We start from the raw sequence: 24,389 nt of genomic DNA, 5'->3' as shown, positions 1-24,389 counted from the left end.
CACTGTGCTCTTGGTCCTGACTCAGTTGCTGGGAAAAGCTTCAGCTTTGGAGTGATCCCTGCTGGCTGCAACCAGGAGAGGGTCTGTGGGGAGGATTCCTTCTTGTGAATCATTATTACAAACTCATAAAAATCTCGTTGACTTAAAACTTTATAGCTCCAAAATACTTTGCAACTGTTAATTGGTTAGTCACATCTTCAGTCTCAAGGGTTCTGAGTAATTTAAAGTTTTGCTTTTTTTTTGTGTAGTTTGTGGTATTTGTTACAGAACTATTTATTTTGAGCTCTTGATCTTTGTTATTTGAATATGTTTCTCTTGGATGTGTTTGTAGTTATTTTTCTTTTTTCTGATTTTTCTAAGATGCCCTCGGGGCTTAGGACATGGCTGCCTATAAATTAATATAAAAACGAACTACGCTTGTATTCTTTGTCATCTGCCAGAATGCCATTTGGAATCTTCTCTTGGAATATGGAACTCCCAAATACTCACCACAGTGGAATTCAGGTGCAGAGTAAACACTGCAGATCTACTATCAGCATTCATTTAGCTGGGGCGGGGGGTAGGATGTGGGGGAATTTTTATGCCTATTATTATTGCAAACAGATTGTTCACTGTATGCAATTGGAAACTGGGAGAGAGGGAGGGAGAGAAAGAGGAAAGGGTAGACCAATCTGTATTTTAAATAATCAAAGTAGTTGCACACCCACAGTTGCCTTCTCCAAGGTTGTGAATCCACAGCCCAATGAGCGCATTTTACTCTGCCAAAAAGCAATTCAAGGGGCAGTAGCTGGTTTTCTCTTTTCTGAATTGCCAAGTTCCTTCTCCTGCTGGTTTTCACCTGCACAAACATTGTAAGAAAATGATTTCTTGATGAGTGATGTGGCTACTGAAAAAAAAAAAAAAAAAAAAAAACAACCACCAAAAATAAAAGCCAAACAGAACTCTAACTTTGACACTGCAAGTGACAGCTTTTGCATTTGCTGGTGGGACAGAGATGATTGGACCACCTCTGGAACCCAGCGTGGCAGCCAGCGTGAGCCCCCCACCTCGTCCTGCCTGCCAGCGCCCCTGTGTCTGTAGCGGCATGTCCACATCTGTGTGCTCACACGCACGCTCCGCGGTCAGCAAATGCCTCGGCCTGTATTTGGTCCTGGATTTGAAATGTGTGTTGTTAGCTGAAAGGAGACCGCGTTCCAGCTGGCAATGGGCGGTAGGTTGCCAAATGCAGAATTTCATCTGAGCTGGGATAACATGATCCGAAGCACATTTCTGCTGGTGCGGGAGGACTGGAGTCACAACAGATCAATGGAAAGATTGTTTCATGATGGATTATACAAGACAGTGTTTTTCCAAAAAATGTTTTGTATCACACTAAGGCCAGAGATCACATAACTCCTGTTTATGACCATCGATCACGCTGACTTACTCTCACCAAAAGGTGAAGTTGCCAAAAGATGGAGTGTCAGGAGGGCTGCAGCATTTGGGATTCCATGTGCTGCTTGTCATAACCCAGTGACTCTGAAGATGGCTACATTCCCTGCACTTCTGGCTGAGATCTGTTTTATTGAAATCAGGTAGAAAATATCAGAATGTATTCACCAAATCTACCTAACAGATGTTTAATTGCCATCCCAGAATAGAAACCTCTGTTAGGTGGTTTTGGGGTTAGTGAAAGAAAGAAGCGATTTGGTCTCCAGGCTGTTTAGATTTCAGTGGTGTGAAGCTCTGGAGAAGGATATGTAGGGGCTATGAGGTTAACTGTGCATACGTAATGAACTCCAGGCCGTGCGCTGCTGGTGGCGAGGCCGGCACCTGAGCAGGGACCAACTTTTATCAGAGTGGCTGTTTGATGAGAGCATCTTGCTTGTCTGTGCATCTTCAGGTCTTACAGGGTTAAGCTAAACAGTGAAATAAGCCGGTCAGCAGCATTGCTGCAGCTACTGCAAACAAAATTAAAAGTTGCCATGACAATTTGGAAAGAAAGAATTAAAGCGCCATCTTAGTTATAAAGCTGATTTCAAATGAGAGTTTTGCATATAATGTTGGTCAAAATGAAGTTAAAAAAAAAAAAACTTCTTCCCATACACTATTCAATATTTTAAAAAATCTGTCTTAAGAATATCTGTGAACTTTTCTGTGTTCATCTATATGCATGTTCAGATATTCTAGACCAAACTATTATAATAATAAATATTGCTTCACTGTGAAATTATACAAGACCAATTTAAAGAGAGGGCCAGCCATTAACATGCAAAAGCAACGTTTTATTTTATCAAGCTAATAAAATTGAGAAATATTAAATGTTGACGAAAGGAATTTTTATTGTTTGGTCAGGCCAAAATACAAATTTTTTCATTAGAAGACATAAATATCTTTGCCTAATCCACTTTACCAACACTATCTTAAATACTCTCAAACAGCAAGTGTGTCAGATTGTTCCATAAATATACTTAGGACTGAAGTGCAGAATACTAAAAATACTTTCTTTGATAAAGAGCAAGTAATTATTAGAGCCACAAAATGTCATTTGGCTTGAGGACTACATATTTGGTTTGTTTGCTTTTGGAAACCAGTCCAATTCTCTTCTGACCCTGTGCTTGAGGGTTGATTTAATTGATGGGAATTTTAACTATTGATCTATGTCACAATCCCTAATAAATATGTAGAGAAAACTACTATTTTCTTTTAAAAAGTTCAATTCTTTTCAATGAGCGATTTTAATGCCAGGAACCAGATTATCCCCAGGGCCTAACAAAAGCCTTGAGATCTCCGTCTCGGCAACAGGCAAGGTCTCATTTCTCATTCCCATCTTCTGGTTCTTACCGACTGAGAAAGATCCTGTTTCAGGTTCTGGGACATTCTGCATGACTCAACCTGGGGGATTTAAGGCAAGATAAAGGGAGTCCAGTATTAATAAATCAATTCATTAATGGCTTCAGTATTGTAGAGAACATTTTTAATACCTAGTTTTAGAAATCATTAGGGTCTCACAAATTCCAACTTTCTCCTTAATTCACTCCATGTAACTTTTGCCATATTTTCCTTCGGGGACTAAGTGACCTAGGATACAACTGTGGCATAATGGAATGTCACTGGACTAGCTCACCTACAACCTGGGTTCTAGCTCCAGTAATCTCACTTAAAAATTGCTTATTCAGGGCCTACCTGGTAGCACAGTGGGTTGAGCGCAGCGCTGTGAAGCTGTCCACAACCTCTGCAGCGCAGGTTTGGTCCCTGCCGGCCGGGGAGATGCCCAAATGGCGGGGCAGACCTCTCCTGTCACGCCCGCTGCTCCCCTCAGCAGTGTATTTCAGTCTGCCTGTTCTCTTCCCCACTCTGTCTCTGGTGAATCCTCTCACCCTCCTGCACATCTGGCCTGTACCCCAGTTCTCATAAGCATAAATAAAGTAAATAAATCTTTAAAAAAAAATTGCTCATTCTTCGGCTGGACGGCGAACCTCCCTGGGACTCACGTATACCATATAAAGTAAGAGCATAAACTGCTGTGGCTGTTTAGAGAGTTAATTGTGTAGAGTGGTCAAAATGAACTCTGGGCAACTGCTATTATTTGTCTTTTAAAAATGAATGGCAAATTAAAAAAACACTACCTCAACTAAAAAGAAAGCAAGAGAGCCTGTTGCTTTGTTAACCTCTGTTACAAATAGTCACTGTATCAAAATCTAGTTCCTACTTGAGTCTTGAGATCAGTATTTTAAAGTCATCTCTTCAATGGCATCTGTTTTCCAAATTGAGAAATGCTAGCTCCCCAGTTTAATCTCTAACCTACCCTCTTATAATAGAGGCAAAATTACAAAACCTATTAAAAAACCTGGCAGCCTCAATTCCACAGTTAGATTTCTTGGGTTCATATGTGCCCTCTTTAGAGCGCACCCTGTCAATGACAGACTCAGAATCTTTGGCTCTCAAGTACCTCTTAACAGAGACTGAATTACCGAACAACATGCTTGCATTTTCTCATCATGCACTTCCAGAACGCTGTCCTGCAGCTGATCCGTGAGGCCGCGGTGCTGCTATCCCTCCCAGGGACGTCCAGGTGACATGTCTGCCATCAGCTTACACTTGCTTAAGCCAACAAGTCCAACTGAATACACAAAACAAGTATAACCATTTTTTTTTTCTAAGTCAGATAGCATTATTTTCTGTAATCTTATACTCTACTAGATGCAATACACACAGAGAAAGTGCAGGCATTTTGTGCCTGTCATTTCAATACACGACAAAGCAATTCCAGGAAAACCAGCTGCTGGCTGGGTTACAATTTATCAACCTGTTAGTGAATAAGCTCAGCCTTCGCTCCATGCATGTGTGAATGAATATGGCTTGTGGAATCCTCTGGGCACATTTTAGTTTGCCAAACAAAATTAATCTGGAGGGGAAAAAAAATGTACTTGTTCTGCGTTGGAACCTTATGGAAGCATATGAAATACTAAATGAGAATATTAAATCTGATATTTGAGGGTCATGGTCGTGCTGTGCTGAAGAAATTATTCAAAACCTCTTCTATTTTTTGGCAATAGGAGTATATGAGGATGAAAATCCCTTCAAGAATCTTCCAAGTCCTTTGTCCCCTGGCTGTTTTCTTCTATTTTCAGCTTGCTGGAGAGCAAGCCCAGAGATACGCTTCAATTTGTTTTGACTCCATCCCACATAGTAAACATAGTGAAGTCATTTTAAAAATAGGCAAACTACTTTGCCATGTTTTTGAGGATTCTTTCATTTTCTCCCTGCTCTCTACCAATTCCCATTATCCTGTTTCTTAGCTTTGCAGCGAGCGGAAGGAGAGTAAATTGACAACTGTTATTTCTTTCTAACGCTTGGTGATTTTTTCCCAGAAAAGTTGTGGCATGCACACTGCTTTCATTTAGCATTTGTTGTAGATTTTGAAATGGAAGGATATAAAAGGTCTAATGTATAAATTGATTCTGTGATCCCATTTCCAATGTACTGTGAAAACTCCGTTATAAACATATGAAACATTGGTCACAGTTATCTAATGTAGATTGTATCTTGCAAAATCTCTGGAATTCATTCCACCTTTACTATTCTATAAATTCCAACCTATATTGTTACATTCAAAGGCAAATCTCAGAGAGAGCAGATTGATGGTTGCTGTGGCCTGTGGGCTGGGGAAAGACTGACTTTAAAGTGGCATAAGGAAACTCTTTGGGATGATGGAAACATTCCATATTTTTCCTGTGTTAGTGATTATACAATAGTAGACTAAATTCACAGAACTGTACCATAAAAACAATTGTGTGTAGGTTATGCCTCAATAACCAGAATTAAGGAAAAGAAAATCCCAGAATATGCAGAGAATGATCCTATTAATGTAAGAAAATAACACAAACCATCTTGAACCACATCTGTGTCCCTGCCTGCTCTACTCCCACACCTCTGCGGACCTCCATCTCTGTTGCTAAGACCTTAGAGAGCCATCTTGCTGCTACCTCTCCCTGCACACCATGGCCATCACCCTAGAGCTATTGAGGCGTAATATTGCATGGTGTTAAAACACGCATAAAAGTGGATTCAAATCCCAGCTGGGTCACTTACTGGCTGTGCAACATGGGCAAATCACCTAATTTCTCTGCGCCTCAGCTTTTTTCCCCTGTAAACTGTTGATAATTATAGTACCTGTTGTAAAAATGCGTAGAAAATAGTATGTGAGGGTCACCTCTGGTCAGTGCTGTGGTGCTGGAGACAGGTGAAATCTATGGATGAATGTATGTATCTGTGCATGCTCTAAAATCAGCATATATTACTGTTTCTCCTTCCGAATTAAAGATTTTTACATGAGCATTAAAGGTTTTACATGGAAAATACATATCTACCTTTTGGGAATAGGAGCTTTCAAGATTTTTGTGCTTTGGCCAGATCAGTCCCGGTGTCCTTGTGTGACCACTGAGTGGGGGTACTCCCAGCCAGTAGACTTCTGGGGTGCTGCCTCCCACAAGGTGCTGCGACTAGGCCTCAACTCACCTTGCAGGTGGGTGCTTATGTCTAGTGAGCACGTTTTTACTGCCTCTCAGGGGAATGTGGCAATTTTAAGCAGAAAGAATGCTTTCATCTTGTATACCTTTGGGCATGAGGGTTTCCCCGATATCGGAAGTGGGTTTCCAGGAAACCCTTGTGAGGCTGAGTGGGAGCACAGTGCGGCCGCGGTGACTCTGCATTCACCCAGGTGTCACCTACCAGGTCACCTGGGCACGGGAACCGGCCCCAAGGAGGAAGGCTGGGCTGTATTAGGGGAGGCCCTGACAGCCTGGAGAGCACTCGGGCGGATGAGCCCCCATCCCGCAGGTGCAGCGCCCACGTGATGCCCACGTGACGCTACGCGCTTTGTGTCTCTGGCGAGGACGCAGGTGTGCAGGCGACGCAGGTGTGCAGGCGCTGGCAGCCTCACGGGGCTCCGGGCGCTCTGCAGAGGTGCATGCAGGACGCCGAGAGTTCCCAGCGTGCAGGCCCGCAGCGCCAGGCCGGGGACCGGTGGGGGACTGGCCTGCCAGGAGCCGTCTCCTCAACTGTGCGGCCCGCAGAGACCCGGAGAAGGTGAGGCGTGGCCTGTGCGGCAGAGCCGGGGGCCGAGGGGCCACGAGGGGGAAGCCCGAGGGCTCGTCGCCAGGGACCTGCTGCTGCTGCATTTCTTATCACCCCACCTGCGTGCCGTGTGCACTTGGTTTCCTGTGCCGGTTTAAAAAGGTGAATATATGGGTAGATTATTACAAGAGACTGCATTCGTAGGCAGGCTCAGGTGAGGCGTAGCTGGGTCCTTTGGCTTTATGTTCTCTGGGTCATCCCTCTGTGGCACGGCGTGTCCTGCTTTCGTGGCCCAGTTCTAAGGCGTCCCCCCAACACCCCTTCAGCCCTCACAGCCCCCACTCCCCCAGCTCCCACCCCTACCTCCCAGATCCCATCCCCATCTCTCCACCTCTTGAATTCAGAAAGTGAAGGAGTTGCCTAGCCCTGTGCCCTTGCTGGGCAGCCGGTGACATGAAATTCTTGTTGAACACTTTGATGTAGTGCAGGACGATTAAAACATGCGTGGGGCCAGGAGCGTGGTGACGAGTTCACAGTTTGGAGGTCCCCCCAACATTTGGAAAGAGTGACCCCAGTTCTAACTGTTTACATGTCTTGTGGTTTCTCCTGCTGCTCCCCATGGGGTGGCACAGTCAAGTCATTGGTTCTCAGTGGAGAACACGTGAATAGATTATTCTTGCTGTAAACCCTAGTGAAGAAAATCTCCTTTCTTGACTTTCTTCTCGTGTGATAACTGGGACCTGGACGAAGCAGCCCACAGAGTACAGGAGAGGGGAATAGGTGATCTTGAGGAGGTGACTTTGGAAATTCAGAAGACCGTAGAGCTCTTGCATTCAAAGTCTGGGTGTCTTCAGGGACTGGAAATGAACCCGCATTTCTAGATGTCATCGCATAAATTCATGAAATGCTCCAAACTTTGGGTGGGAATTGTAATGTTTTTCAATGAGCTGGAAAACTCTATGGTGCTAGGGTTATGTATTTTTTTTTTTTATTTTATTGGTTTGGCTGAGGTTTATTGTGTTTCAGCCAATAGACCACCAGACCTGTCAGCTCAGAAGGTGTTGAATGGAAGCTGCACAGTCCACTTTCCTCGATGAGAATTGTCTTTGAAAATATATGATATATAAATTAGGTAAATGTAATTATGCATTGAACATACATCCATAAATTCCCATAATTAATTCTGATGAAAAGGATTTTGTGGCATATTTAAGACCCTCTATATTTTGTTTAAGTCCTTCACAATGGGTTCTATGGTCTCTGTTTTGAATGTCTAAGTCATCCGGATTAACTTTGGGTCATGAATTTCTAATCAGCAAAACCAAGTGACCGATGCTAGGTTTCTGTGAAGGTTACACTGAAGTTAGGCTAAGTCTTGGCCAACACAAGCTGAATTTTTATAACTATCTCAGAATTTTTGCGTTTGCAAATGTGTGGGAAACTCACACTGCTGAGGCAACTCTGGACTTTTAAAGTAATCGCCTTGTGTGATAACACAAAACCATTTTTCCTTTAAGGTGATTTACTTGGTGTGTTTATGCTATTCCTATTTTTGATGGATCACATACAATGCAGCAGATTGTCAAGAACTCAAAAGGATGTGTTTTCTGTCCATTCACAGCTAGGGCGGAATTGGTTGAAATTTGAGTTCCTTCGTTTGACCTTAAGGTAACCCTGACCTGGGAGGACAGCACGTCTCTAGGGGTGGAAGATAATTTAATTTCCATGCATGTCAAGTCCTCCGTTTCTTCTGTGTGGAGGCTGCAGCAAAGTGTCAAATTCCGCAGAGTCAGGTGTTCTGTGTTGGAGAGTGCAGTACATTCTCCAGGGGTTAGAGTTGAGACCACCAAGTAGACTTCATTTTAAGGTCTTAGGGGAGCCCTGAAACCATAGATGGTGAAGATGGAAAATATTTCTTTCTCCTGTAAACTATTCATCTTCCATTTCACTTTTAATATGTGTGTTCATGATAGCATCAACAAAGCAAGTTCCAAAGGCCACACTTAGAACATCTAAGTTTATTATTTCATTCTTTTCCAGCTGAAAACAATGGTTGAAAATTCCAGTGTGTTAAACAGTGGAATTTAAGTTTCTAACGTGTTCCCTGTGTTTTTCATCCCCAAAGAATTGTAGCAGACCGCTCACAAATATTAAATGTAGGAAATTCTGCAGTATCTACAAGATAAGGCTAATTCCACTCAGCTACTTGAATGTGTGTCTTTCTCCACTTATCTCTGCTTTGTGGAATAGTTTATTATGTTGTAGAGCAATGAACATTTCCAGCAAGACCAAAGGTAGTGGCCTAACATGATTTAACACTTCTGTGATTCTGAAATCATAGTTATAAAGTTCAGCACAAGGTGATCTCATCTCCGTTTTGTACCGCTAGCCTCTCAGTGGAATCCAAGGTCATTATCCTACTGTAGGAACCGCTCCATCTTTGCAAGTGAATTATAGTAGCAAACAAGGAAATGGTTTTAGAACAGTCTTTGGATGAGTCATGAGTTAGGAAGATGCAAAGAATAACTCCAGCTGAGAGACGCTTTGTAAAGCTCCTACTGCCTTGGCCATGGTAGATGCCTTCCACTATAGGGGGAGATATATATATATATTTACATATACATATATGTATGTACTTAGAAATCTAAAGGGTAGCTCATTTATATTTACTGTGATACTCATTTGTGGAAGGTGTAGTTTATTAAGCAGGGTAGGCTAAATGCTCCAGTAAATAGTCTCTAAGCTGGAGGAAGCCTGCCACATAAAAGCCTGTGTTCTGCTTTTGTTGAAGTTCAGTGCAGGTGAAAGGGCAGAGAATCTCCTCCAAGTGGTCATGCAGGGACCAGGCTTTTCATACTGAACTCCACCACTCTCCTGCATGGCCAGGAGTTTTCTAGTTTAATCCATCTCCAGTGAAATAATTCTTTCAAATTGTGGCGAGTGTTTTCTGGTCAGATTTGTGATCCTTGGGTAAAGGTTGAGGAAGTCTCTGCCATCTAGCTGGCAAACTGATCCTTTCAAATATCAGTAGGTACTGATTTAGTGGGATCCATCTGGGTCTAGATGGAAAGTAAGTGTCTCCATGCACGCCATTGAGTTGCCATGGCTAAGAGTTAGACAGTTTGCTGCAACACTCATCTTTTGAATATATTTATGTACATTGAGCATGGGGTCCAACTGAGACCCTGCATGACCAAGCCCATGAAGTGGCCAAAGGCATTTACTAAGGATTTTATACTAAAAATAGAGAAAATTATAGATCGGGGACTGGGCCAGACATGGCTCTTTGATGGACCCTGAAGATACAATGAGTGGAAAATGTATAATGTATTCTGATTTCCAAAGGAAATACTAAGTTCCCATTCTGCATAGAAATTATCCTCTTTATAAACCTTAAGTTGCAAGTTACTTAAATACCTTCCCTCAGCATTTCATGTTTTAACAACAACAACAAAAATTCTTATTGAAACCTAGGGTCACTGGAAAGCTGTTATAATTCTTTGCTTTTTACTTGCTGTTTGAATGATTCCTTTTGAAGATTTTAGGGGCACCAGGATGACCCCTTCCTTATTTTAATTGCAACTTTCAAATATCAGACTAACTGTTGTGACGTTGTTAATGTGCTGGGAAAAGTCACCTTTGATACAAACTGTTAAGCTTTGGAAAACTAATCTGATGACTATTTTTTCATCATCAACATGCGATATATCTGGCAATTGTGTGCTTTCATGTGGTCTCTGCCACAGTTTTTGGTCACTAATTTACTATTGCCTTGTAGAATATGTTTTTCCTTTCTACAGGGTAAACCAGTACTAAGTATAATATTAAAATAGTTCTAAAAAGTATCACTTTTTAGCCTCAGTCCCTGAAATCCCGCTATAATTTGATGAGGAATATATTTCCAGGCATGTGTTACAAAAAGTGTACAAAAATATAGGACCAAATTTTTTTTTAACAGTATTACTTTAAAAAACTCATAGCTAATCATTCGAGCATGCAGTCATATTTTCACTTATTAGAATAGTATAGTATTTACCTGGTGAGTGAGAAAGCAGTGCAGTTAAATTTGACTCAGGAAAAAAGAGCACATCATTTAGGTACTAGCTGATAGTGTTTTAGAAGCAGGAAAGCTTTTCACATTCCAAAGTAAGTGAGTCGCTGATCTAATAAGTGTTACAACTCGGCATATAAAACCTACTGGTAATGATTGTATTTATGGCTTTCTTTTTCTAACCTCACTGTGTTTCTTGGAGTCTGTGAGTAAGTGACTACTGTGCAGATTATCCACAATGGGTGTGTAAATGAAGTGGGCAGGCTTTTAAGCCTCTTTGGCTATTATTTGCCTTGATTTTGTTAAGTAGAAGGCGAGTGGGTGTGTGGGGGGCACTCGTGGCTGACCATGTTCACCTGAGCTTGGGTGTGTGCACACCTGACCTTAGAGGTCAGGGCTATAAGGGTGGGTTTACTCAGAGACAGAGAGAGGAAGAGACCATGAGAGAAGGAGAGAACATCAGAGAAAGCTAAGAGAAAGAGCCTATAGAGATTCACAGGGGGCTCAAGTTGCTGTCTTCCTGCTGGCTAGTTTCCCCTGCTTACCATTAAAACCCGTGAAAACAAACATTTTTTCATATGCCTGTTGGCCATTTGCATTTCCTCTTTGGAGAAATGTCTTTTAAGTTCTTCTGCCCATTTCTTGTCTGGACTGTTTATTTTGTTTTTGTTGAGCCATGTGAGTTCTTTGGACATCTTTGCGATCAGTCCCTTATCAGTTGAATGGAGTGCAGATTTTTTCCCAATCAATGGGATGTCTCTCTGTTTTGCTGTACAGAAGCTTTTCAGTTTGATGTAGTCCCAGGTGTTTATCTTTGCCTTCAATATCACTGCTTTGGGTGATGGTCTTTAAAGAAAAATATCTGATGGTTTTACTTATAACAGGAATACAGGGGAACCAAATTAGACATCAGTGCAAAAAAAATAACAGTCTAAAACACAACAAAGCAAAAACAGACAATTATAAACCAGAGACATCCTGCAGGGGAGGAGGAGGGAGAGGGATCAGAGGGAGGGAGGGAGGGAGGAGCACAGGGGACTGAGGTGATGGTGCACAGGTGCCTTGAGGAAGGAAATTCTATGGGGACTCAACCTGAGGGGGTGGGGGGAAGCAAATATTGTGTAAAAAATTTTTTTTAAATAATAATAAAATAAATAAAACCCGTGAAAACAACTCCACAGGCTTCAAATTCTCTTTTCAAATCACTAGAACCAACAGTGGACCTACCCAGCCTGGGCGTTAGGGAATGTGCTTCTAGAACTGAGGTTGGACTTTTACGCAGCCACATTTCAGTGTGTTTTCAATTGAAATGAAAGTTTCATAAATCTGCTTTATTTTTATTATCCCTTTTTTGTTGTTGTTGGTTATAAACAAAAAGATTTATGTGAGAACCAAAACAGAGCCAGTGTAATAGACATTTTTGCATTTCACCTTTGAGACATATTAAAGTTGTCTTTCCATTTTCTGAATATTTCCTTTTTATAATGACATATAGCTAAATATATAGAAAACATTTGTATTTAAAGTAAAAATGAAAAAATGTGAAAGACAATGCAAATACTAAAAAAGTTCCTTATGTTTAGTCTATTTTTTTAAAGTTTTATTTATTTATGCATACAAGAGCTGGGGTACAGGCCAGAGATGTGGGGGGGTGAGAGGACTCACCAGAGACAGAGTGGGGAACAGAACAGGCAGACTGATTGAAATACACTGCTGAGGAGAGCAGCAGGCGAGACAGGAGAGGTCTGCTGCGCCATGTGGGTTGCTCTCTGGCCGGTCGGGGATTGAACTCGTGCTGGAGAGGCTTCAGATTGCTTCATAGTGCAGTGCTTAATCCCTTGTGCCACCAGGGAGGCCCCTGTTTAGTCTATTTTAAGTCACAATTTGACCATTTAAAAACAGAATAGCCATATATGCAAAATTTTCCAATACATTAAAAAAATGTTAGGGAAGCTTATTTGGAAAAGCCAAAAACTTAAAAATATTAAAAATCTATTTTTTAAAAAAGAGTTTTGGGGACAGAGCAAATTTTCAAACATTACTTTATTAAAGTAGACAAATTTTCATTTCTGGGCCTTTATAATTTTTTTTAAGAATTATTTATTTATGTATATAAGAGCTGGGGTATAGGCCAGAGATGCAGGGTGGTGGGGTGAGAGGATTCATCAGAGACAGAGCAGGGAGCAGAACAAGCAGATTGACTGAAATCCACTGCTGAGGGGAGCAGCAGGCGAGACAGGAGAGGTCTGCTGCGCCATGTGGGTAGCTCCCTGGCCAAGGATCGAACTTGCGCTGAAGTGGCTGCCGATACCTTCATAGTGCTGAGACTTAATCCCTTGCGCCAACATTTTTAAAACAGTTTTCTCAACTAACCATGATTTCAGAGCTTATGTGAAATATATCCATATTGATTGTAAAGTACAAAACTGTTTACTGGGCAAAGAGAATTCCTGTCCCCACAAGGAGTGAAGTTTCCCGCCTCACAGGACACCAGGGATCATACATACTTCCATGTAATTAACTGGGTGATGGGGTGAAAATGCTCTTGTCCGTTTAGCCCATCAGTCTGACACCAGAGCAGAAAAATGTGCCCAGGAAGTCGGGTTGAGGAGACCCCCAGGACTTGCACAGCATTCACCCACTTTCCTCCTCTTGTCCTTCAGAACAGGGAAGAATTTGCAGCTGAAACCCGTTTCCCAAATCGTAAAGGGAACTTTGATTTCCTTGGTGTAGCGTCTTGCTTCCATGAGTTGTCCCTGGGCCACCCACCTGGCTTCGCAGAGATGACATCTCACTCCCTTTCACTCTCTTCCTGGGGCAAAGGCCCTTGTCCAAGCTGAGCTCACACTGCGGTGGCGAGAGCCCTGGGCATCCAGTCCTGTTCAGCGCTCCCCCAACACGCGCAGCTTTACAGCCGGCACTCGGGCCAGAGGTGCTTGTTCTGTGGCTCCGCGACTTTCCCGACCTCTCCACAGGCCTGGGGATGAAGTACCTGTTTCGCATTATCTGGAGTTGTCGCTTCGCTGTTGATTAAACTTACACTCCCCACAGCCCCCAGAAAGGCGTTCTGCCGTCTCGTCTCGGGAGATGACATCAATATTTAAAGCCGGCATGCTGCCTAAGTGAATTCCTGTATTATCTAAAACTGAAGAAAAAGGAATTGTGTTCCTTTGACCTGTGCGCTGAGGCATTTCCTTATTCTTTTATTGGCTCACTCTTAATTAGAAGGGGTCTTATTCTAGGTCTTCCTGAAATGACCTTTATTATTTTCAGATGGCTCACGGGCGTCTCCGTGCGTTGTGTTTAGGCTGGAAGGCCGAAGGGGCCTGACTTCAAACAGGCTATAGAGATAGCAGGAACTTCTTGGTGCAGGAACTTGAAATTCTCAGGCCAGCGACCTCGAGAGAAGGCATTTCTCCTGTGGGTAAAGAATGAAGGAAATCTGGCGGCGGGGCGGTGGGGTGGATGTGCCGTAGCAGAGGCAGGGCCCGTGTGAGGTGCAGTTGAGGCGCCATCTGGCCTGAAACTGAAAAGGCGGTGTTTCACTTAGTCCTCTGTCTTGGCTGGCAAGTCTTATAAGTGGGGCTCTAGTCACAGGAATCTCCTCTTTCCCTGAAGGAATTCATTTCTCTGTGGGAACTTCATCTCCTTAGAGAACTGGATAATGTCCTGTCTCCCCCGCATCACTGTTTTCGCCCTGGTTATCTCCTAAGCACTAATTTGATTAGACCAGATGGATTCTTTGTGTAACCACAGCTTTCTGGACATTGACTGAATACATGGTTGCCATGCCTGAGGGCTATGAATCTTCCAATCATGTGTCACAGAATCAAGAATCCTGCCCCAGCAATATTCTCTCGTGCCAAAATATAGAACTTACGAAAACAAAGTGTTGATTTGCTGTGTTTTCCTCTGTTTTTTAAATATTAACTTCTGGCTCTGGCATCCCTCTTGAAGTGCCATTGAAATCGAATAAAGACACATGTCTCTGCCAAGCAGGATCTTGGCATTTTTCTTCTGAAAACATTTGAAAACACTTGTTTTTCATTGTATATCTTCTATTACATCCATATTTTCCGTGATGTTTTGTAGAAGTAGTCTAAAGCTCGTGAGTCATCGGACAGAGCAAGAGCATTTCTCAGCAGCCACCCTGTGATTTGAGCACGCGGGGGTGCGTTTTGGAAAGGAGACCCAAGCCCTGCAGATCCTGCTGCTCCCTGTCCTTTGGGGAAAGAGGAGGTTCTCCTGACTGGAGTCACATCTGTAAGACTTGCCACCAAATGGCGCAGAGGTTGAGCGCTGGGCTGCGAGGCTGCCCTCAGTCTCTGCATCACCGGTTTGTTCCCCGGCCGCTGGCGAGGGTCCCACCAAAAAAAAAAAAAAGACTTGCCACCAAAGGCAGAGCAGTGAGTCAGTTTTTTCAGTTTCAGACAAGTTTGTACCTCAGCTACCTTACATGGGCCCTGCCTCTTGTGCTCCACATCTGTCCCAGGGCTCCACCATTGGGGCTGCCCTCATCTCCTCATCCTTTCTCTGCATGGATAGACACACATGCACGTGTGCACACCTACACATGGGCATACGTACCTACATCCTTGCATCCACGGTGGGGGAGGTGGCGGGCAGCGCAGAGAGAACCGCAGGGTGGTGGTTGCACATGTGTGTGGAGAGTGCCAACACGGTGCTGGCAGCTGACGCCTCGGGAAGACACCCTAGAGCTGGTGCTGATTATAGACTCATCACCAGCTTTCGGACCTGCCTGTCCAAAGATAGCAGTGGGGTCCTGTGATTGTTTTAATAAAAATCCCTACCTCCTGCGAGTCCTTTGTGGACCCAGAGATGATCTTGTTTAAAAAGTGGAGAGTGGTGCCCCGAGTGCCCTCGGTTCTCAAACGGGATCTTGAACCTTGCCCGGAGGCTACCGCCCCTCTCTGTCTTCTGCTGCCTCCCTAGTGAATGATTTATTTTGCAGTTTTGGTCTTGATTTTATCCTCTTGCTTCAGCTTTAGATTGAACTTCCTCCTCTCTTGACATCTGTTTTGCCTCATGAGAAGGCTGTCCAAATAGAGCATGCTACAGTGTTCCTTTATTGCCTTTCTAGAACAACAGTACAGGATCACAATTCAGGAAGCTTCTCAGAGGATGCACTGAACTTCTGGAGAAAGGACAGGGCATCAGGGACGCTGCAAGCTGCCCACTGTGCGGTGTGGCAGCAAAAGGAAGTGCAGTCCCCTTACCTCTCATTTCCAGGCAGCATCAGTGAGCATGTGGCAGTTTCCAGAGTCCTGGCTCTATGCAAAGAGGGAAGCATCTCCCGCTAACCGTGCTGGGCACATCCAGCAGAGATCAAAATGTCTTCCCAGACGTTCCCCCTGGGACTCCTCTGCTGGCCACCATATCCCCTCTCTTGCTGCCATAGTCTCGTTTTTGTTTGGTGGTTGAGACAGATTTTTTTTTTTCGGTGTGTGGAAGAAAAAAAATTCATCAAATTTTATGCTGACGCATTTCATAGCTCCTCTTATTTGTTTAACTGTGGGGTACTGTTGGGTAGAGGTGTACCAGGCCACAGAGCCACTGTCAGCGGAGGCTGTCAGCACCCTTGCAGAATGCTGAGTCCTGGGGCACCAGGCCATGTGGACGCCTGTGTGAGGGTCGCTCCCGCTGCTGGGCTCTGGGGTCTGGGGAAGACAGGACTCCCTTGTCTACAGATCATGTCTTTGGTGATAGTTTGGAGAACTAAATTCCTTCTAAATGTAACATATTGAGAGGTTTCAGATAAAATGGCCATAACTTTTTTTTTTTTTAAGATTTATTTTCATTTATTTATTTATTTGTTTATACAAGCACTGTGTACAGTCAGAAGCGCGGGAGGGTGAGAGAATTCACCAGAGCCAGAGCGGGGAGCAGAGCAGGCAGAAGGAGCGAAGTACACTGCTGAGGGGAGCAGCGGGCGGCAGGAGAGGTCTGCGCGCCATGCGGGACCCTCCTCCGGTGGCCGGGGAGCAGCCGGGGATCGAACCGGCACTGCAGAGGTTTGCGGGCAGCTTCGCAACCCAGCGCTCAACCGCTGCGCCACTGGGGAGGCCCAAAATGGCCATAACTTTTCAAAAACAAGTTGTGGGTGAGGTAATACAAGTTCTATTGAAAAATGCACCGGCATCTGCATCGACCCATATACTAAGATGCACTTACAATTTCAGCCATTTTACTGACGATGAGGAGTGAGATAGTGAAGGATCCAGGCATTTGAGGGCTTCATATTCCCATACTAGGGGCCAGGTCTGCATGGGGCCCCAAGAAACCTGGTGGCTCTGCTGAGGTGCCTTGTGGGCTTGGAGGGGCCGCCTCGGCAGGAGACCGCATCGAGCAGCGCCTGAGTCTCAAGATCTCCTGCTTCTTCATGGCCTTATGATTCATCTTCTCTCCACTCATATTCCTTGAAATAGTTGAAGTGATTGTGTGTGAGAGAGAGACACCAACCTGTATGTGTAAAAGTGGCCCAGCAAAGAAGACCAGGGACTGGTCGTCATGATGACAGTGACAGGGAGGAGGTCTGAGAGACTGCCCCTTCTAGCCAAAACAACAGAGATTTTGGATAAACTGAAAAAAGGAATGTTTGGAAGTCTGCCTACTCTGTGCTGCAAAGAGTGAAGCATGCACGTGGTATTTTCCGGAAGACATGGTCAAGGCATGTTGTACTTAACAGACTTGGAGAATCTGGAAGACCTTTGTGTCTATCCACTTCATTTTCAATTGACTAGGAATTTAAATGGATAATTTAAAAAGATGTAACCTAACTTTCCTGATTTTCTTTTTTTTTAAAAAAAGGATTTATTTATTGATGCATACAAGAACTGGGGTGCAGGCCGGAGGTGAGGGGCAGGGTGAGAGGATTCACCAGAGACAGAGTGGGGACCAGAGCAGGCAGACTGACTGAAATACACTGCTGAGGGGAGCAGCGGGCGAGTCAGGAGAGGTCTGCTGCGCCATGTGGGTAGGTCCCTGGCGGGCAGGGATGGAACTCGTGCCGCAGAGGCTGCGGATATCTTCACAGTGCTGTGCTTACCCCTTGCGCCACCAGGGAGGCCCACTTTCCTGATTTTCAAATTTAATGAAAATTATATGAAAGTGGAATATCTTGTGTCACATAGAACATACATATCTAAGCTGGCTTGGCTTTGAAAATCATCTAGCACCACATAACTGAGCTGTGTTGGGCTGCAAGGACCACTACAAACAAGCTTCTTCCTCACCCATTAGAAGTGCCTCCTGCAGATCTTGGCCTGGTCTTGCCACTTGCTTTGTCCAGCTAGACAGTGAAGAGAGATGCGGGCTGGGTTGAGAAAGGCCTTGCCCCTGTGTTGTGCACAGAGCTGCGCTGGTCAGTGGGACAGTGAGAGCCCCATCCCAGCTGCCCCCCTGGATTCCAGAAAGAAGCAGCCCATGTTATTGGTGGTCCAGAAGCCTGGGCGTGGCCTCGCTGAGACCAGGATGGTCATGGGCAGGTGGCCCAGCCCAAACTGCCGACCTGCAGAATCTTGAGCTGCGTCAGTGGTGATTGTTGTAATCTGTGAAGTTTTAGGTAACTGATAACAAGCATGGTAAATGACATGATTTTAAAAGCAGCAAGATTAAATTATATAAAATAAATATAACAATCAAGAAAGAAGTCTTTGAAAACATCACATGTCAGGCCCTAGGCTTTTGGTATTTTCTGGCTTTGGTTTCTGGGTCTTAAGCACGTTTCAGCCTGACCACGCTAGAGAAGCAGAACTACATGAAAGAAATTCCATTTTGGCTGAGGTTCCATGTTAGCGTTCCTGAATTGTGAAAGAAAATTTTGTTGAAGTACATTTTTCTGAATTAACGTGAGGTCACCCAGACTAGTTTTGGCTCTAGCAAATGGACAGTTTGTAGAAGCTTGTTGGTCCTTCACCTAGTGTTTACTGTCACCCAAAACTGCACCTTCGAGATGAACGTAGGACTCCTGTTTCAAACATGGGAAAACAGGTAGTATCCGTGACGGTGCCCGCGAGTAACAGCGTCCAGTTTCCATTCACTGGTGTATGAGCACCATGAATCCAGGGCTTGGCTTCATTTTTGTTTCTGTGGATCCCTGCGATAGCCACACGCTGAGACTAAGAGGTTTCATCTCAAATCCCCAGACTGAGATTCTTCCTCACAGACATGCTGGCCAGATGGGGACCATCTACCATGTGCAGGCTGAGAGGTTTTTATTCTCTCACAGACACAGAATAGGCAAAAATATAAAATGTTCCCATGAAACTGTGAAAAATTTAAAAGCAAACTTCTAACCCTTATCTTGAATCATTCTTCACACATTTAGGCTTTTAAACAGAAATGTTTTCATCCCAAACACAGTGACATCTTGATTGAATTTTTGCCACATACATTCTGTACCAGCTCCTAGATGGGGGTGCTTCTAAACGTCACATTTAGAGCACCAGTCACGTAACATTTACAGTGAGATCTTCTAGGCAGACCCAGTACAATATAAATACATGAACTTTGGATTTTGAGTCTCATCCCAATTCTGACCTTTATCAACTATACGAGTGGAAAGTTCAGCCTCCGATGTCTCCATTTTCCCATTTGTGTGATCTCAACAACAAGCTAAAAGATATATTCCAAATTTTCTTATACAATATGAAGTGTTGTACAATGGAAGGCATTATTATTACAATGACTCTTGACTGAACAAATTTTAATATTCATAGTAGCCCTAAGAAATGCTCTTGCAAGTGAGATTTTCACCACATTGAGGACAAATGAGAATTTTTGATAATACCATTATTGTAGCACCTAAGGAGAGCAGAATACAACAATGTGTGCGTTTCAGCACCTGACGCAGTCAGCTCAGGGACACCCTTCCAGTCACCTGCACACAGACAGCACGGTTCAGATTCTGTGGCACCCATGACATACCTCGCAAATGGCCAGGAATGAACTTGAGTCAATAGAGTAATAATTGTGTGTTTGGTCAGCTGGAATTACTCGGCTAAGTTTAAAATGAAATTATGGGAAGATTATGGGATAGTCGCTGGAATCTAAAGAAGAGCAGCTAGGCCTTGGGACAGATGGATCCAGCTCCCTTCCTTCAGCTGGGACACGTATGAGAAAAGACCATGGAGATATCACTTATGGTTTTATTGAAGTCATTTGAATTGGGGGAAAAGGTAATTTTCAAAAGCTGAACTGCACTCAGTTTCAGCTAGAATGAGGGGTTGCTGGGCAGGCAGACATAAACAATCCTGGGTATGCTTTCAATCAATAAGGTGACTTTTAAATGTTTTGCTGGAAGACTTGCACCAAAGTGATTTAAACCACCATGGACACTTGTTTCAGAAGTTACAGATATTCGATTTTCTAAAGCTATTTTCAGAGGGAGTGGGAACTTTCTTGGGAATTACAGTGTTCTGCCAGGGGGGTCTAGGTGTTCCACTAGTTTGATATCAACACTTGGAACATTTCATGTTTTTAAAGGAATACACATTAAAAATGGCTTAAACAGGGCCTCCCCGGTGGTGCAGTGGTTGAGCTCTGGGTTATGAAACTGCCCGCATCCTCTGCAGCGCCGGTTCGATCCCTGGCTGCTCCCGGCCACCAGAGGAGGGTCCCACATGGCGCGCAGACCTCTCCTGCCGCCCACTGCTCCCCTCAGCAGTGTACTTCGCTCCTTCTGCCTGCTCTGCTCCCCGCTCTGGCTCTGGTGAAATCTCTCACCCTCTCGCACTTCTGACTGTACCCAGTGCGTGTATAAATAAATAAATAAATAAATAAATAAATAAATAAATAAATATATAAATAAATCTTTTTTAAAAAAAAATAAAAATGGCTTAAACATATAGACAAAAAGTAATTTGCGATTCAGTGTGGATTTCATGGTAACTGTCCCACATTATCATTTCATATAGCAACATTTTGTGCCAACTACCAATGCACTAGGCACAAAGGCTCTAGAATTGCACCCATATTTCTTGAAAAAAATATTTTGGGGGCTTCTATTGTGGAAAACCTTTGGAAAACTTGACATAGTTCAGGTTCATCCTCCTCAGCTGGTGGTCAGTGGTGTTATTGCAGCTATCAAATACCAGCCTGTCACCTAAATATTTTTCACAAAAATCACCTTCAGTTTGGAATGTCTGCTATCCCTGGAATTTTCCCTTTCCTTCTGGAGAGAGATATTGTGTTTTATGGCTTTGTCTTTGATTCTGCACATTATGGAAATGGAACATGGAGTCATGAAAACATAAGCTCACAAAACAGCCATCCTCCGTCTCAGAGAGCCCCATGTCATCTGATATTAGAGAATAATTGAAGACAGAGCAGTGAAAAGCCATAGCTCCTGATGTCACCACCCTATACTTTGGGTCATTCCTGGAACAATTCATCAAATTTGTGAGTAGTTCTTAAGTCTTAAGCATGTTTCTATGCCAGTGATATATGTGTTTATACTGAAGAATTAAAAAGCATCAGTTCTATATCATTGCTTACCAAAATGATGATATCTCCCCCTTCATCATAACTCACATCTGGATCGATGGTCATTCCTCATAATGAACACAGATGCGAGCTCATGGTTGCTGAATGCACCAGTGGGAATCCAGAGACAGTGCGGACTGCTTGATGCAGTGTGACACCAGACACATCACCATCCAGCTCTCCAAAGAAATCCCTGCCTTTGTGGCATGTGTGAACCTCGTTGAGATGACATTTAGTAGATGGTATGACTTATCTGAGATGCTGAGTACCAGCATCATGGCATTCTTTGTCACTTGGGGTGCACATGCCCCCCCCATGCATGATGTAGCAATACCTGAATGTTTCTTTTGAAGTTGTGTTTTCATAAAATGAGTTAATTAGGGATAACCAAACTTCTATTAGGATTTTAAATTGTACTGTTCACTATAGTGTTCAGACTGGGTCTCTAAAATATCAGCTATAATTGACTCCACAATTGAGGCTACCAGAGGGGGAAGGTGGTGGAGGGGAGTTATGTGGGGAGGCGTCCAGTGGACTGTGGTGGAGGGCTTTGGGTGCTTTGGTGCTGAGCGTGGTGTGGTGACATCCATCTGAGCAGGTGTCTTGGTTTATAATGTTGTAAACCTACCTCAATAAGATAACACAATTTAAAATTTATCTGTAAAAATATTTTATGTTCCAGGCGTTGAGTCAGTGCATTTATCCCAGAGGTTGGTCCTGGCTTTTACCCTCCATAGAAATTGCTGGGACCCTTGGTCGAATGTGATGAAGGAGTAGGTTTGTGCTCAGCTCTCACATCCTTCACTGACCCCTCTCTTTGCTTTGGGTTCCCCATGTCCCCTGCCCGCAGCCCTACAGGACATGCACATGTCCAGATTGGAGGCAGGTCGTGGCCACTGACTTAGTACATGTCTGATGACTCTCACTCCGCCTGGGTCTTTTCACGTGATTCCAAAGCCTTGTCTAGGTTCTCCAGACAGAGCAGGCAATATTTCAGCATTTCCAGGAGCGGTGAGGCAGGGCCATGTCTTGTCTATGCCTTTATTGTCATTCACCCCTAAGCAACTCATTGCTTCACCCCTAAGCGACTCATTGCTGGACTCCATTGCCGCCAACTTAACCCAACCCAGCATGGGCTCTCACTTGGCTCTCAGCACTGGCTCCTTCTCAGGCCTCTAGACACTCCCTGCTTCTGCAGTCGTGGCCGTCTGCCCACCCCAGGTAACCTGCAGAGGACACACCTCACTCTGCTTACCAACTTGGAACATAGCCCACACATCTTACCCAGGCTTCTAGGGCTTTGTCAGGCTGCCTCTTTCAGGCTGGTCTTCTCGTCACTTCTTGAATGTGCTGAGCCCCTTCCCTCCCTGAGACCTCCCAGTTTCCAGTTTTCACTGTCCTCCGTACTACTCCTTTAAATCCTTTCAGTGTCTTCTTAAATGCCACTTCCTCAGGAAGGCCTGCCTGTACCAAATCACTTCTCTGACTTAGTTGTCTTTACCTTTATTACTACTCAAAATTAATTGTTTATGAGTTTATCACCCAACTTCACCACTGGCCTGAGCTATATCCTCCCGGCTGCCATGGGCCACCTGCAGTATACTGCCTGGTACACAGTAGGACATCGATAAATGCTGTTTCAGTGGATAAGCCCACTTGATATTGGAAATACAGTGGGGAGAGGATGGTGCTTTACATTCACCATATTTATATATGAGCATGAGAATAACTTCTAGATCGAATCTGAATGCAAAGAGATTTCTCTCAGTAGAGAGAAGATACAGAAAGATACTTCTCATGTGTGACTGTTAGATTTTACCTCTGGCTCCAGCAGAATGCAATCTTTTACTGTTTAACCACTTCACTTCCACTATTGTTTAGCATCCAGGAGGCAAGAAGATCCGTGCCATCCTAAATTCAAAGTCTGTGCTCCAACTTGCTGTTTAAAATAGCAGCTCATCAGGAGGTCACTGACCTGGAAATTCTTATATAAACCACAGAAACTGAAATGTCCTCTGGCCTTATGAGCATTTACGACAACTTTGACAGAGGGCGTCAACATTTTTTGGGAAATCGGAACAGCATACATTAGTCATTTATCATTAAACTGTGTGAACTTTGTATTACTGTCAGCTGTGTTGCTGTTAATAGTGTTTGACATTTATAAAGCCCAAGGTTCTTTTACTTGTAAGTGACTGGAACCCAATTTAACCTAGCTTAAGCAAAGTATAGTATATTTTGGCTCATCTATCTGGCTGGGCAAGATTGGTATTGGGACTCAAAAGATGCTTTCATGACCGGAGCTCTCTCCATTTCTTGGTCCTACTTCTCACTGCTTGTACGTGTGAGCTGGTCTTTTTCTCCTGTGTGGATAGACGTGCATCACCTGGCAGAAAGGTCATCCCCGGTGAACGTCTTAGATCTTGTGATCCACACAGAAGAGTTTTGCCACAGCTGTGGCACAGAGCCCAAGAGGACTCTGATCAATCCAATTTGGGTCCTTGGTCTGTGCCAACCCCTCAAGTGTGTTGGCGGCTGTTGTATCACAGCTGGATCCAGGTGATCACATGCAAGGAGGGGGTCATGATGGGTGGCTCCTCTAGGGACACATAGAGAAGGAGGTGTGTGTCTCAGACGCCAGGGAAGGGGCGTGGGTCATCCCTTAAGGCATGAAGGTTGGTACTTTCTGTGCTTTTCACCTCATTAGGTCAGAGGAGGACAATTGTATTTGTGAAAAAAAAAAAGGAAACATGAGTGCCATGTCTTACTGTTCATGTTACTGATGCCTTCAGTACCCTGGAAATGTCAGCTCTGCAGTGCTGGCTAAGTCCAGGAATTTGAGCATCAGAAACAATGCAGTCAACACTCAGGATCTCATAGAATGATGAGGACATAATCAAAAAGGTGACAGTGAGTCAGAAAAGCAATAGAGGTGGAGGTGTTTCTGAAGGAAAGTAGCAAAAGGAAAAAAAAATTATAAATCTGGGAAAGTTTCTTGAGTTATAGTTTTAAATTACATCAGTCACGAGTCTCCGACCGGCAGAGGGGAGGAAACAACAAACCAAAACGGCCAACAAGAAAAACGGACGCAGCAAGCGGGACTGTGAGTGGAAAGGAACTATTTCAGCCACCACACCCCGTGAACGGGAGCTGAGGCGAACCCTGCAGGATTCGCCGCATCGGTGAGCGAACGGCTCCGGGCGCCATTAGAGAAGAACAAAGACCCCGGGAGACGCGCACACAGCCCGGGCTGCTGGTAAGCTGGCGCGGATAGCGG

At 44.0% G+C, this 24,389-nt stretch overlaps 2 long non-coding RNA genes across 2 annotated transcripts in view; one reads left to right on the top strand and one right to left on the bottom strand.

Moving 5' to 3' along the window:
- Nucleotides 1-24,389, top strand: part of LOC119242771 (uncharacterized) — a 188,644-nt gene that overhangs the window by 133,785 nt on the left and 30,470 nt on the right. The gene's annotated exons all lie outside the window — the stretch shown is intronic.
- LOC129145659 (uncharacterized) lies at nucleotides 2,798-6,299 on the bottom strand. Its single transcript, XR_008551565.1, has 3 exons — nucleotides 6,098-6,299; nucleotides 3,954-4,102; nucleotides 2,798-2,874 (listed from the first exon to the last, which is right to left on the bottom strand). It is a non-coding gene; the product is annotated as an uncharacterized LOC129145659 (long non-coding RNA).

Source organism: Talpa occidentalis, unplaced genomic scaffold, assembly GCF_014898055.3.
Source record: "Talpa occidentalis isolate TD23 unplaced genomic scaffold, MPIMG_talOcc4v2.1 talOcc4.13, whole genome shotgun sequence".
NCBI classification, from domain to species: Eukaryota; Metazoa; Chordata; class Mammalia; order Eulipotyphla; family Talpidae; genus Talpa; species Talpa occidentalis.
This window is presented reverse-complemented; position numbering and strand designations above follow the sequence as displayed.